The sequence below is a fragment of the Somniosus microcephalus genome, chromosome 4 (assembly GCF_052327205.1).
Source record: "Somniosus microcephalus isolate GS21.2 chromosome 4, FLI_Smic_1.0, whole genome shotgun sequence".
In the NCBI taxonomy this organism is placed as follows: Eukaryota; Metazoa; Chordata; class Chondrichthyes; order Squaliformes; family Somniosidae; genus Somniosus; species Somniosus microcephalus.
The window spans coordinates 260,583,564-260,596,349 of record NC_140990.1 but is presented as its reverse complement, the minus strand read 5'-3'; the positions used below and the strand labels follow the sequence as shown (position 1 = coordinate 260,596,349).

The following is a 12,786-nucleotide window of genomic DNA, read 5'->3' as shown; positions in this document are numbered from 1 at the left end:
TGCTCAGCCAAATTCTCCTTTAATCCAGGATTATTCTGGAGGCCAAGTACAACCCACAGCTGCTTTATTCCATATTAAAGCACCTCCTCAAACCCCTTTTCTCTTCAGCTTCACCTCCAATATCAATTGTTTAAGGTTCAGCGGCCTCTATCTCCACCTCCGCTTCCCATTCTCTACTCCCTGCTCCCAACCACTGCCCAGTCTCCCACCCACCATGCTCACCAATTCCAGCCAGTCTCCCATCTCCCTCACTGCCCTCTCTAAGCATATATCTTCCATGATATTCACCTCCTCTTCCCCCCTCGATCACCTCCCTACTGCACAATTACATTTCCCTTCCAGTCTTCTTAGCAATGGTTATTAATGGTGCTCTTTGTCCATCTCCTTTTCAAAATTATCATCACACCCCTCATAAAGCCTACCCTTGATGTATCTGTTCTCTCTAACTACCACCGCATCTCTGATTTTCTTTTCCTCTCTAACTCCTTGAAAATGTTGTTGTTTCCCAACTCCATACCCATTACTCCCAAAGCTCTCTTTGAATTCCTTCAGTCACACTGCTCTACTCACAGCCTGATGCTGCCCTGTGTTATTCTTCCTTGTACTCCTTGGCTTTGCCATGACGTTGCATGCAATTAAGCTTTTGGTCACCTCTTTAAATTCTCCCAAACACTTTAGAACACATTTCTCAAGTTAAAAACTATAGAAATGATCCCTAAAATATAGTCTCACCATAGCTCAGTGTCCACTCCCATTTATTTATTTCTCCCTGTAAAGCACCTTAGGATTTTTTTTTACGTTAAAGCGCTAACTAAATGCAAATTAATTTTAAAAATGGAGGCAGAAAAGAGCATTGAAAGAACTGAAAGGACAATGTGAAAAGGGGAAATATAGTTTAAGGAGGACAGTAGGTAATCTTGATTCGAAGGAAAGCAGACTGATGAAAGTCTCGTTGATCTGAAATTTGTACAGCTGCAGTTCCCCAATTTTCTCAAGAGAATGCACTGTGCGCTCAGATAATCGGTATAAAATGGGTGATCAGGGTTAGACACATTCTGGGCTGAGGAAGTATCTTTTCAAAAGGGGAAGCAGCATATTTGGATCACATGAAAATAAACTTGAAATTTGGGTTTGTGGCAGCTGAATTGTTTAGTGTTTGGTTTTTGACATTTTGTTCATTTTTTGGAGGTTTTGCCTCAGATTTCTGTCAGGAAGATTTACTATTGCTCCAACCAAAATACTGGATGTGGAAGGTACAAAAGGGATCCTGCTTTTTTTTCTGTTATGGGGTAAAAAGAATAGAGAAAGGGAGTTAGGGAGGTTCTCTTGCACCAGAGGCTGCTCATGCCCATCCAAAATCATGCAGCCATGTCTGTAGCTCCAAGGACACCTAATTAGGAATGTCCAAGGAAAATGACCTTTACAGGCTATGCTTCACCAAGAAGTCAGTGATAGAGCTGTGTCATTTGCTTGAACCTTACTTTACAGACAACCTCCACCACAAGGATGGCACTGCCAATGGCAGGTAAAGTTAAAATAGTCATGAACTTTTATTCCACAGGCACAATCCAAGTTATCACAGAGACATCAGCAATATTTGCTAACCCATAATGCATCAAGCCAGTGCAAACAAATTCATCACTTTCTCCCTGAAGCCCATCTGAGTAGATTTCCCAACCTGCATAGCAAATGTGGGCCCTGGGAGGAAACTGCAGCTGATTAGTAGTGGAGCCACATTGGCACGTGATATTCCTGCTCTGCTGCTAACCAGAGGGACATTCAAGCCTTTATACTGGGGGACTAAATTAGATACAGCTTGGTATATCAAAATTACACACAGCCCAGACCAGGATTATACAGTAAAGAAAGAACTTGCATTTATTTTCACGACTTCGGGACATCCCAAAGTGCTTCGCAGCTAATGAAGTACCTTTAAAGTGCAGTCACTCTTGTAATGTAGGAAATGCAGCAGCGAATTTGCGCAAAACAAGGTCCCATAAACAGCAATGTGATAATGACCAGATAATCTGGCTTTTTTAAGTGATGTTGATTGAGGGATAAATATTGGCATGGGGAGAGTGCCTCTGCTCTTCTTCAAAATAGTGCCTTGGGATCTTTTAACCATGCTGACTCTGCTTGACTGCATTATGATTTTTTAAATGCCCTACTGCTGCTTCCTTAATGAAGGACACCAGCATTTTCCCAATGACAGATGTTAGTCTAACTGATCTATAGTTTCCTGCTTTCTGTCTGCCTCCTTTCTTAAATAAGGGTGTTACATTTGCGGTTTTCCAATCTGCTGGGACCTCTCCAGAGTCCAGGGAATTTTGGTATATTGCAACCAATGCATCTATTATCTCTGCTGCGACTTCTTTTAAGGCCCTGGGATACAGGCCATCTGGTCCAGGGGACTTGTCATCTTTTAGTCCCATTATTTTACCAAGTACTTTTTCCTTAGTGATAGTGATTGTCTTTAGTTCCCCCCTCCATGCGAACCCTTGATTATCCATTATTGGGATGTTGTTAGTGTCTTCTACAGTGAAGACAGATACAAAATATTTGTTCAGAGTCTCTGCCATTTCCCTTTCCCCATTATTAATTCCACAGTCTCATCCTCTAAGGGACCAATGTTTACTTTAGCTAATCTCTTCCTTTTTATATACCTGTAGAAGCTCTTACTATCTGTTTTAATATCTCTTGCCAGTTTACTCTCATAATTCATCTTCCCTCTCTTTATTATTTTTTCAGTCCTCCTTTGTTGGTTTAAATTTTTTTTCCAATCCTCTGGCCTCCCACCAATCTTGGCAACATTGTATGCCTTCGTTTTCAATTTGATACCATCCTTTACTTTCTTAGTTAGCCACGGATGGTGTTCCCTTCTCTTAAAATCTTTTTCTCACTGGAATATATTTTTGTTGAGAGTTATGAAATATCTCCTTAAATGTCCGCCACTGCATTTCAACTGTCTTACCCTTTAATTTATTTTTCCAGTCCACTTTAGCCAGTTCTGCCCTCATGCCATTGTAATTGCCTTTGTTTAAGATCAGGACACTGGTTTGAGATACAACGTTCTCACCCTCCAACTGAATTTGAAATTCAACCATGCTGTGATCACTCTTTACTAAAGGATCCTTTACTATGAGATCATTTATTAATTCTGTCTCATTACACAGTACCAGATCCAAGATAGCCTGCTCCCTGGTTGGTTCCATTACATACTGTTCTTGAAACCATCGGATACACTCTATGAACTCCTCCTCAAGGCTACCATGGCCAATTTCATTTGTCCAATCAATATGGAGATTAAAATCACCCATGATTATTACTGTGCCTTTTTTACAGGCCTCCATTATTTGTTGATTTACACTCTGTCCAACAGTATTGCTACTGTTCGGGGGCCTGTAGACTACGCCCACCAGAGACTTATTCCCCTTATTATTTTTTATCTCCACCCAACCCGATTCTACATCTTGATCTTCTGAGCCAATATTACTTCTCACCACTGCACTGATCCCATCCTTTACCAACAAATCCACCCCACCTCCCTTTCTTTTCTGTCTATCCTTCCGAATTGTCAAATACCCTGGAATATTCAGTTCCCAGCCTTGGTCACCTTGCAACCACGTCTCTGTAATGGTGATCAGATCATACCCATTTGTATCTATTTGTGCCGTCAACTCATCTATCTTGTTATGAATGCTGCGTGCATTCAGATATAGAGTTTTTAACTTTGTCTTTTTATCATTTCTCCTTATTTTGGCCCCATTTTCTGTTGCACTCTTATTTTTAAACATTCTGGCCTAGAAATTCAGTTGGGCGCGCCAGCCGTTAGCGCCTTAGGAGGAGTAGATCTCGAGCGCTAGGCGCTTAGCGCCCGGGCGCAGCGCGATCTGCACCTCGCCCCAACTTCAGTACACATTTAGCGCCGGCGCAAAGTCTTAGCGCGCACCCTGCTGCGCGCGCAGATCATGACGTCATTTCCTTGTGCAACGCCCTTAGTGCGCCCCAAACCGGAACTTCACTCGTGCCGGCCCATTGTGCGCCGGGTGGCCCTAACGACTGTGAAGTGGAACGGTACACAGCCGAGCCAGGCCGCGGGGAGCGCTAATTAAAGGGCACTTACCCTGCACTATAAAGGGCCGCCATTTTGCAGCATTCACTCTTGTGCAACGGTTTTTTGGACAGAGACCAAGGAGGAGAGCTTACTGGTTTGGACCAACACTAGGACAGGTATTTTTGGCTCAGGCCAGAGCTTAGCAATTATCTTTGCCTTCATTGAGAGCTCAGTGTTTGCCAGCATATAATGGGGGCTGCATTGGGTGGCAACGCTGACTTTCAGCCTTATGCCAGAAGGGCTTACAGACGCTGTGAGAGAGTGGCAGCCCTGGCTAGACGCAGAGGGGGCAACAGGCGTCGCCAACTGAGGCCTTACCCACCCAGGGTATACCGCCAGCAGACCTCATATCTGACCATGTCTGCCACGATGTGTGTTAGGAGGCTGCGATTCAGAAGGGAGGTGGTTGCAGACATCTGCCGGCTGCTTCACAGAGATCTGCAGCCACAGCTGATGCGCAGGACGTCTCTGTCGGTGGCAGTGAAGGTGACGGTGGCTCTCAACTTCTATGCCACCGGCTCCTTCCAATCCGCTACTGGGAACATCGCTAACATCTCCCAGTTCGCCGTGCATTGCTGCATCCGCCAGGTGACCGAAGCCCTTTCCACAAGGAGACATCAATTCATCTCCTTCCCCATGACCCTGGACAAGCAGCAGCAGCGTGCAGTGGGATTTGCAAGAATAGCGGGCTTCCCCATGGTGCAGGGCGCCATTGACTGCACGCATGTGGCTTTGCGGGCACCTCTTGAGCATGCCGAGGATTACCGCAACCGGAAGGGCTACCATTCCCTCAATGTACAGCTGGTGTGTGACCACAGGCAGCGCATCCTAGCTGTCAATGCCCACTTTCCAGGCAGCAGCCACGATGCCTTTATCCTGCGACAGACAACTGTGGCTGACATGTTCCAGGCACAGCCTCCCCCAAGAGGATGGCTTATCGGGGACAAAGGCTATCCTTTGTGTACCTGGCTCATGACCCTGCTCCGCGCGCCCACGACCCCTGCTGAAGAGGCATACAACGAGAGCCATCAAGCGACTAGGAACATCATAGAACAAACAATCGGCGTCCTCAAGCAATGGTTCCGCTGTCTCGATCGCTCCGGGGGAGCCCTCCAGTATTCGCAGGATCGAGTCTCCCAATTCGTCGTCGTTTGCTGCATGCTGCACAACCTGGCTATCCGCAGGACTCAGGCACTGCCACCCCACGTTGGACCACCACCTCAGGAGGAGGAGCAGGAGGAGCATGAGGAGGAGGAGGACGAGGAGTACCAGCCCAGGAGGGAGGCACAAGGTCCAAGGGCCGCCCGTCGGCGGCTTATTGAACGTCACTTCTAGGCCCCCTGTCAGGGAATGGCTTGTGCCAATGAAAGAACATGATTGCAGCCGCTCCGCAAGCCCTCAGCCGGTTAAGGCAACAAACACTTCAAAGATCAAACATGGACAATGTTAATAAATAAAATGCTTTATTGTTCAAACTCAGGTCCCTTCCCACATGAAAACCAAAAACAGACGAAACCCCCAAAAAACACTCAAACACATTACTCGCTCCCACAACCTGGAGAGGATTAACAAAATAGTGCAACTAAAATGGCCGTCATTCTCGGCCTTCGTAAAAAACAAACATCACATCATCGGCCTTCAAAAAACAAACATCCAATTCTCGGCCTCAAAAAACAAACACAACTGGCCACACATTCGACTATTTGGCCCGCTAGGGCGATGCCTTGGCCATCTTTGTGTGGCCCCTGCCCGCCCTGCTGCTCCTCCTCAAAGTAAGGCCATTGGCTGCTGCAAGGCTGGGGGCAGGCTCCTGAGGGGCACATGTCATGACGGCAGATGCCCTTGGGGGTCAGCCTAGTCGAGGTCTGGCCGTCGAGCGGTCGGCTGTTGAATGCTGCAGCTGTGGCTGGCCAGCATCAGTCGCTGCAGCAGCTCCTGGCAGCTCCACTGGGGGAGTGGCAGTGGCGGCTGGAGGAATGGGGGCAAGCTGGCGGATGGCAGGCGCTCGCTGGTCGCCTGAGACACTGGCACTCGCCCGGGCCAGCACTGCAGCATGCGCACCAATCTGCCGAGGGACAGACCGCTGTGCTGCTGCAGCGCGCCGGGTGCCCTGGCGATGCCTGGCTGACACAGCGAGTGTGGCAGCAGTGAGTGCCCGTGTTGACCTGTTCACTGACCGCATCAGAGCAGCCAGTGACTGGACGGCACCGCTGATCACCTGGCCAGTCGCTGCCAGAGCTGCCCCGAATTCCGCCCGACTCGCTGCCTGATCTGCCCCGAATTCCACCCGACTCGCTGCCAGAGCTGCCCCGAATTCCGCCCGACTCGCTGCCTGATCTGCCCGGAATTCCGCCCGACTGGTGGCCTCTGAGGGTCCGAACTCGGTCACACTCCGAGAGAGGGACTCGATGGCCTCAGGCAACCGTGTCACTGCCGCCATGAGCTCCGTGTGCCGGCGCTCCGAGTCGCGGACAAGTCCTCGAGGCGTTCCATCTCCTCGGCGAAGACCATCTCCGGACTGGAGGCCGGACTCTCCCTCTGGGGAGAAGGCCGCCGAGCTGGCCGACCCTTCCTGCGTTGCTGGACGCCGCTGGGCCCAGCAATTGGACTCCCCTCCGACGCATCCCCCCTCTGGGGAGAAGGCCGCCGAGCTTCCACCCCCCTCCCGCGTTTCTGCAGGCCGCAGGTCCCATGAGCTCCCCTCCCCTTCGACACTTCTGCCACGCTCCCCTCCAGGGAAGACGTGTCCCCTACATTGGCCTGGGTAGCCGCGGCTGAGGGTTCCCCTGATGGGCCGCCTTCCTCTTGCTCCTCCTCTTGCTCCTCTTCTGAGGGGCTGTCACTGGCATGTTCAGGGACCTCCTCCTCACCATCTGAAAGCAGGAAGGCACAAGAGTAGCTTTAGAGTGAGGAGAGGGCGTCAGCAAGGGATGCATGAGTGGTGGCATTCAGCGCATTGGCCGGACAGTGGCAAAGGATGTAGATCTGATGCGCAAGTGGGACGAGAGAGGTCCAAAAGGTGATGTCCTTACCATTGCTGGCCAGAACAGGGTCGGCATCTCCACATGCAACGGGCCCAATCACCCGGCCACCCATGATGCACTCCACGCGATGTTGCAGCTCGGTGATTGGCTGGATATGGGGTCGGCCTCCCCCGGTCGCAGTCCGGCTCTTCCTATTATTCGCCAGCTTGGCCTGCAAGAGAAAGGACGGCCTCTAAGTACAGTGTGTCGCCCTGATCTTGTGTGCACTGCCTCCCATGGTGGAATAGCCTGGCCAGTGTGTCGCCCTGATCTTGTGTGCACTGCCTCCCATGGTGGAATAGTTTGGCCAGTGTGTTAAGTGCAGAATGTGCAATTGATGTTCATGCCTGTCCCATCGCTGCTGGATGAGGGCTGGCCATTAGGGCTTTCAGGTTCCTTTGCCCATAATGTGAGGTGCACATGCAAGGATGAGGAGGTCACTGGAAAGGGTACTCACCCTGACAATGCGAGTGAGGTCATTAAACTTTTTGCAGCATTGGACACCGCTCCTGGGGACCTCGCTGTTGGCTGACAGCTTGCTGGCGACATGCCTCCAGGCTCTCCTGTAGACGCGGAACGGCACCTTCTTGCCATTGTCCGGGTACAAAACATGGCGCCTCTTCTCCACAGCACCGACCAGCACACTCAGATCACGCTCTGAGAAGCGCTGCGCACGTTCACGGGCCTTCTGCATGGCTTCAGGCGCTATTTGGGTCCAGCAGCAGTGTTCAGGCCTAGCTGGAGGGCTCCACTATCCAGGGCGTGGCAGCAGACACAGTCGACCCTTCCCCCTTAAGAGCTGGCCGGCGCCAGGGTGTCTGCTGTCAATCACGAGATGGCCGCACCTGCGCTGCGCCCGGCCTCGGCGCTATCGATCAGCACCTCCGGCTTAGCGCCCAAAGAGAGGCGTCCAGCACCAGTTTTAGCGCTCGAGCGAACTCTTAGGGCGAAGCTAATGAATATCGGAGAAGTGGCCTCGATTTGGCGGCGGGTGCAAACTTTAGCGGCCGCCCCACTTTACCGCCCCAAAAGTGGCTACAATGAATTTCTAGGCCTCTGTCCCTTCCTGTCACACTCTGGTTATTATTTCCCCCATCTCTATCCTGCTCTAATATAACAACAGAAGACGCTGGAAAAACTCAGCAGGCCAGGCAACATCCGTGGAGAGAAAAATAGAGTCAACGTTTCAGGTTGAAACCCTTCTTCAGAACCCTGCTCTGTTGTTTTTTCATTTCTCATTGACTTTTTAAATTCCCGCTCACCTGGACACTCCCCCCTACTATTTAGTTTAAAGCCCTCTCTGCAGCCCTAGTGATTCAATTCACCAGGACTCTAGCCCCAGCATGGTTCAAGAGAAGCCCGTCTAAATGGAACAGCTCCCTCTTATCCCAGTACTGATGCCAGTACCCCACAAATCGAAACCCATTTCTCCCACACCAGTCTTTGAGCCACTCGTTCATTTCTCTGATCTTATTTACCCTATGCAAATTCGCTCATGGCTCATGTAGTAATCCAGAGATTATTACCTTTGTGGTTCTGCTTTCTAATTTAGCCCCGAGTTGCTCATACTCTCTCAGCAGAACCTCTTTCTTTGTCCTACCTATGTCATTGGTACCTACGTGGACCATGACAACTGGATCTTCCCCCTCCCACTCCAAGTTCCTCTCCAGTCCGGAGGAGATGACCTTAACCCTGGCACCGGGCAGGCAACACAGCCTTCAGGACTCATGCTCTCGGCTGCCGAGAACAGTATCTATCCCCCTAACTCTACTGTCCCCTATCACTACATTTTTTTTTTACTTCCCCCCCCCCCCTACTTGAATGGCTCCCTGTACCACGGTGCTGTGGTCAGATTGTTCATCCTCCCTGCGGTCCCTGTCCTCGTCCACACCGGGAGCAAGAATCTCATACCTGTTGGACAAGGCCAAGGGCTGAGGCTCCTCCATCACTACCTCCTGGATCCTAATACCTGCCTCGCTTATAGTCACACCCTCCTGTCCCTGACCATGGGCCAAATTGGAAGTCATTACTCTAGTGGGTGTAACTGCCTCCTGGAACTTAGTGTCCAGGTAACGCTCCCCCTCCCTAATGTGTCGCAGTGTCTGAAGCTCGGACTCCAGCTCATCAACTCTGAGCCGAAGTTCCTCGAACAGCTAACATGTGCTGCAGATGTGGTCGCCGTGGAACTCACTGGTGACCACCAGCTCCCACATGCAACAACAATAGCACATTGCCTGGTCTCCCATCTCAATTAATTAATTAATTAGTTTTAAAATTTGGAACATGTATATCTTTTACTCTACACCAAGGCACTTAAATTTAGACGTCCAGGTTTGGAAAAAAGCAAGAAATACTGAAATACTCACCAACCAATCACTTACCTGCTTTCTGGTGACGTCACACTTCGATGACTTTTTACTTCTTTACACTCACCGGTCCGTTGTATCTCTCTCTCGCTCCCAGCTCGGTCCCGCTCAGGTCCGCAGCCTTTGCTCTTGGGTCTCCTCTGCCGCGCTCTTTATCTCTCTCTCGCTCCCAGCTCGGCTCCCACTCAGGTCCACAGCCTCTGCTCTACCTGAGAGGGCAAACGGGGCCTCGGTTTAACGTCTCATCCGAAAGACGGCCCCTCTAGCAGTGCAGCACACCCTCAGTACTGCACTGGAGCGTTAGCTTAGATTTTGTACTTAAGTCTCTGGAGTGGGACTTGAACCCTTCTGAATCAGAGGTGAGAATTCTATCACTAAACCATGGCTAACACCTTATGTACCCACATATGAATTTATCTGAAGTCCAACATACCAGCATGTAGGTAATGCTCATTATTTTGTGCCTACCAATTTTGCTGCACTGAATGAACCAGATGGCAAAGCATTTCCTTCCAACCAGATGGTCACAGTTTTAGGCTCCAAAATTACTTGTCACTGGAGTTTGCCTGTCACTGTTGGCAGTCAGTTACTTCACTCCTTAGCCAAATCACCAGATGGAGTACTCTGTTTTACAGAGATGTCTAAATCCCTATCAAATTGTAGATGAGAGTAAGATTTAGGAATTATTCACCTGCTCACCAACAGTCTTCCAACACATTTCTTTCCAGCCATCTCTTACATTAGGATAATAAAACAGAATTGTCCATCTGACAAATAGTTTATCACAGCTGAAAAAAAATGTACATGTTGTAAAGTAAAACAGTAAGGATGAAAAGCCAGCACAGCAAAACAAGGCACACAGTGTTCATACTGATAGAAAAATCACTAATTTGACCCTAGAAAGCCATCCAGAGGGTTGTGAGGACGGCAGAAAAGATCATCGGGTGTGCACTTCCGTCCATCGAGGAGATCTTCCAGACCAGGTGTCGGAACAAGGCCCATTCCATCATTCAGGACCCCAATCACCCTGGGCACGAACTGTTCTCCCTCCTGCGGTCCAGCCGTCGGTACCGCAGCATCCGAACCAGGACCAGCAGGTTCAAGAACAGTTTTTACCCACAGGCAGTGTGCCTACTGAACTGCTAACCGCACTGCCCCACATATCATAGTCACATTCTCCCCCCCCACCCTGGAACTGTATATCACATGAAACATGAGCACACAAGAACATTCTTGATCACTGGACTGTGTGCACATAGGACTCTTGTACCTCAACCTTAACTTATAACTTATATAACTTATAACTCATTTGTACATTGCACACTGCAATTTAACTTATACTTATTTATACTTATACTACCATATACTTATCATATTATAATACTATTACTTCCAGTGGTAATAGAGGCTTTTTGCACTATTCATCATATCCTGCAACTTGGACTGTCATTGCTATACTTATTTGCTTATTTGCTTATTGTTTCTATATTTATACTTGTTTTTACTTTTGCTTTTTATATTTATACTTATATTGTGGGAGTGAGTGGGGAGTAAGCATTCCATTGTACCAGTTACATATGGCAATAAAATAATCTTGAATCTTGTTAACTCTCATTTCTGGTGAATCAACCAAAAGTCTGAAAGCTCTGCAGTCCTCTCTTGTGAAATGATAATCGCATGAATCTGAAATCTGCAGCCCAAACTGACCTTATGAGTATTCATGAGTAGTGAATAGCTCTTACACACAAAAAACAATGGCCCAGAAATTGCAAGAGCAGGGCATCTCATGCCGTGCCCTGTTCGTTAAACTTGTTCCTGCACCCTTCAGCTCAAAAAGATTTTGCCTACAAAGTTGTTGGAAGGTGTAAGCTGATAAGGGTGCAGTGAGGGCAACAGGGCATCTGGGACCTTGGTGAGTGACAGGACAAACAGTGTATCTCCTTAACCAATGAGATTTAATGATTGAGAAATAAACAGAGGAAGGAGTGAGATGGAGGGTGAATTAGAGTGGGTGAGTTCAATGCCAAATCAGGTACAGAAATGGAAATAGAGAGAAAGAAAGACTGGATTAAGCAAGAGAGAGAGAAAAGAGAAAGAAAGGAAAAGTAAAAAAAAGTTTCTAATTTTAAATTTGAATTCTTAAAATCTCTTAAAACAATTCACTACTCGAAGGAATGAGAGTCCACACTTTTAATTGTTCACTTTCTGGGAAAGAGAGGTTGATTGACAGTCATTAACAATTGTCAAATTGTTAAAAGGGTACATACGCTATTAATTACTAGACGTAACTTTCCATGGCGCGTTTAATGAGCAATTAACGTACAAATGCAGTAATTTCATGAAACTCACAGGGAGGTTAAGGGCGAGATGCTGTTTTTGCAAAGCTAATGGTGGAACTGCGCAAATCGGCTTCGCAATTCATGGCATATCTCTTCTTCGCCACAAGTTGCTGGCTGATTTTCACAATAATAACGGCGTGCGTTGTTCACACACCATTATCTTTTCAGCAAATTCTGGGTGAATGTAACTAAAGCATATATAACATATTTGAATAGCAAAATATCTTATATATTAAAATTGCATTCCACCTCAAAATACATTTTATGTCAGGCTTTGTCAATGGCAAAACTTAATTTATAAGTGAAATTACATTGGCGCACAAATTTGTAAAATCTAACGATTGATATAGATACATAGAATAAAGTGTCAAATTCCAAGATTTGTAGATCTGAGGGTGCGACAGACATTTGATGCTGGTCTTATAAAGAATTGTAAAGGGTTGATATATGGCTTGTTTTTGCTCATTATAATTTAGCTCAGAAAAGATGTCACTGGAATGTTGGCCATTTGAATTCTGTATATTGGCCATATGGTTTGATTTTCAACCTTAAAATGAATGTCAAATCAAATAACTTCATGGTGGTCCATTTTAATAGGAGCAGGAGTTTACAATTCCTTTCAAATTTAAACTGCTGTCTTTGTAATTTAAATAGTGAGTAGTATTAAGTTTACATTTATTGGTTTGGTTTTTTAATCAAAAATTCACTGATGAAAATTTTGAAAATCCTTTCTTTCAGAATTTTTCCAACGTCCTCATTAATGTAAAAATGAATAGCACTTTTAGCTGTTTTCCCATTTCTGAAATTTGACTGAATATACAGCTGAACTGTTTTTGATTACTTTAAGCAATTAATTATTTGAGCCATTTGACAACATGCACCTACTTGATGTGCTTTTCATCAAATTTGTGAATGAATAAAACTGAGCAGCATGTGCGTTAATG

General features: G+C 47.3%; 1 pseudogene; it reads right to left on the bottom strand.

Moving 5' to 3' along the window:
- Positions 1-636: 636 nt before the first annotated feature.
- LOC147120419 (small nucleolar RNA U3) lies at positions 637-730 on the bottom strand (annotated as a pseudogene).
- Positions 731-12,786: the final 12,056 nt, after the last annotated feature.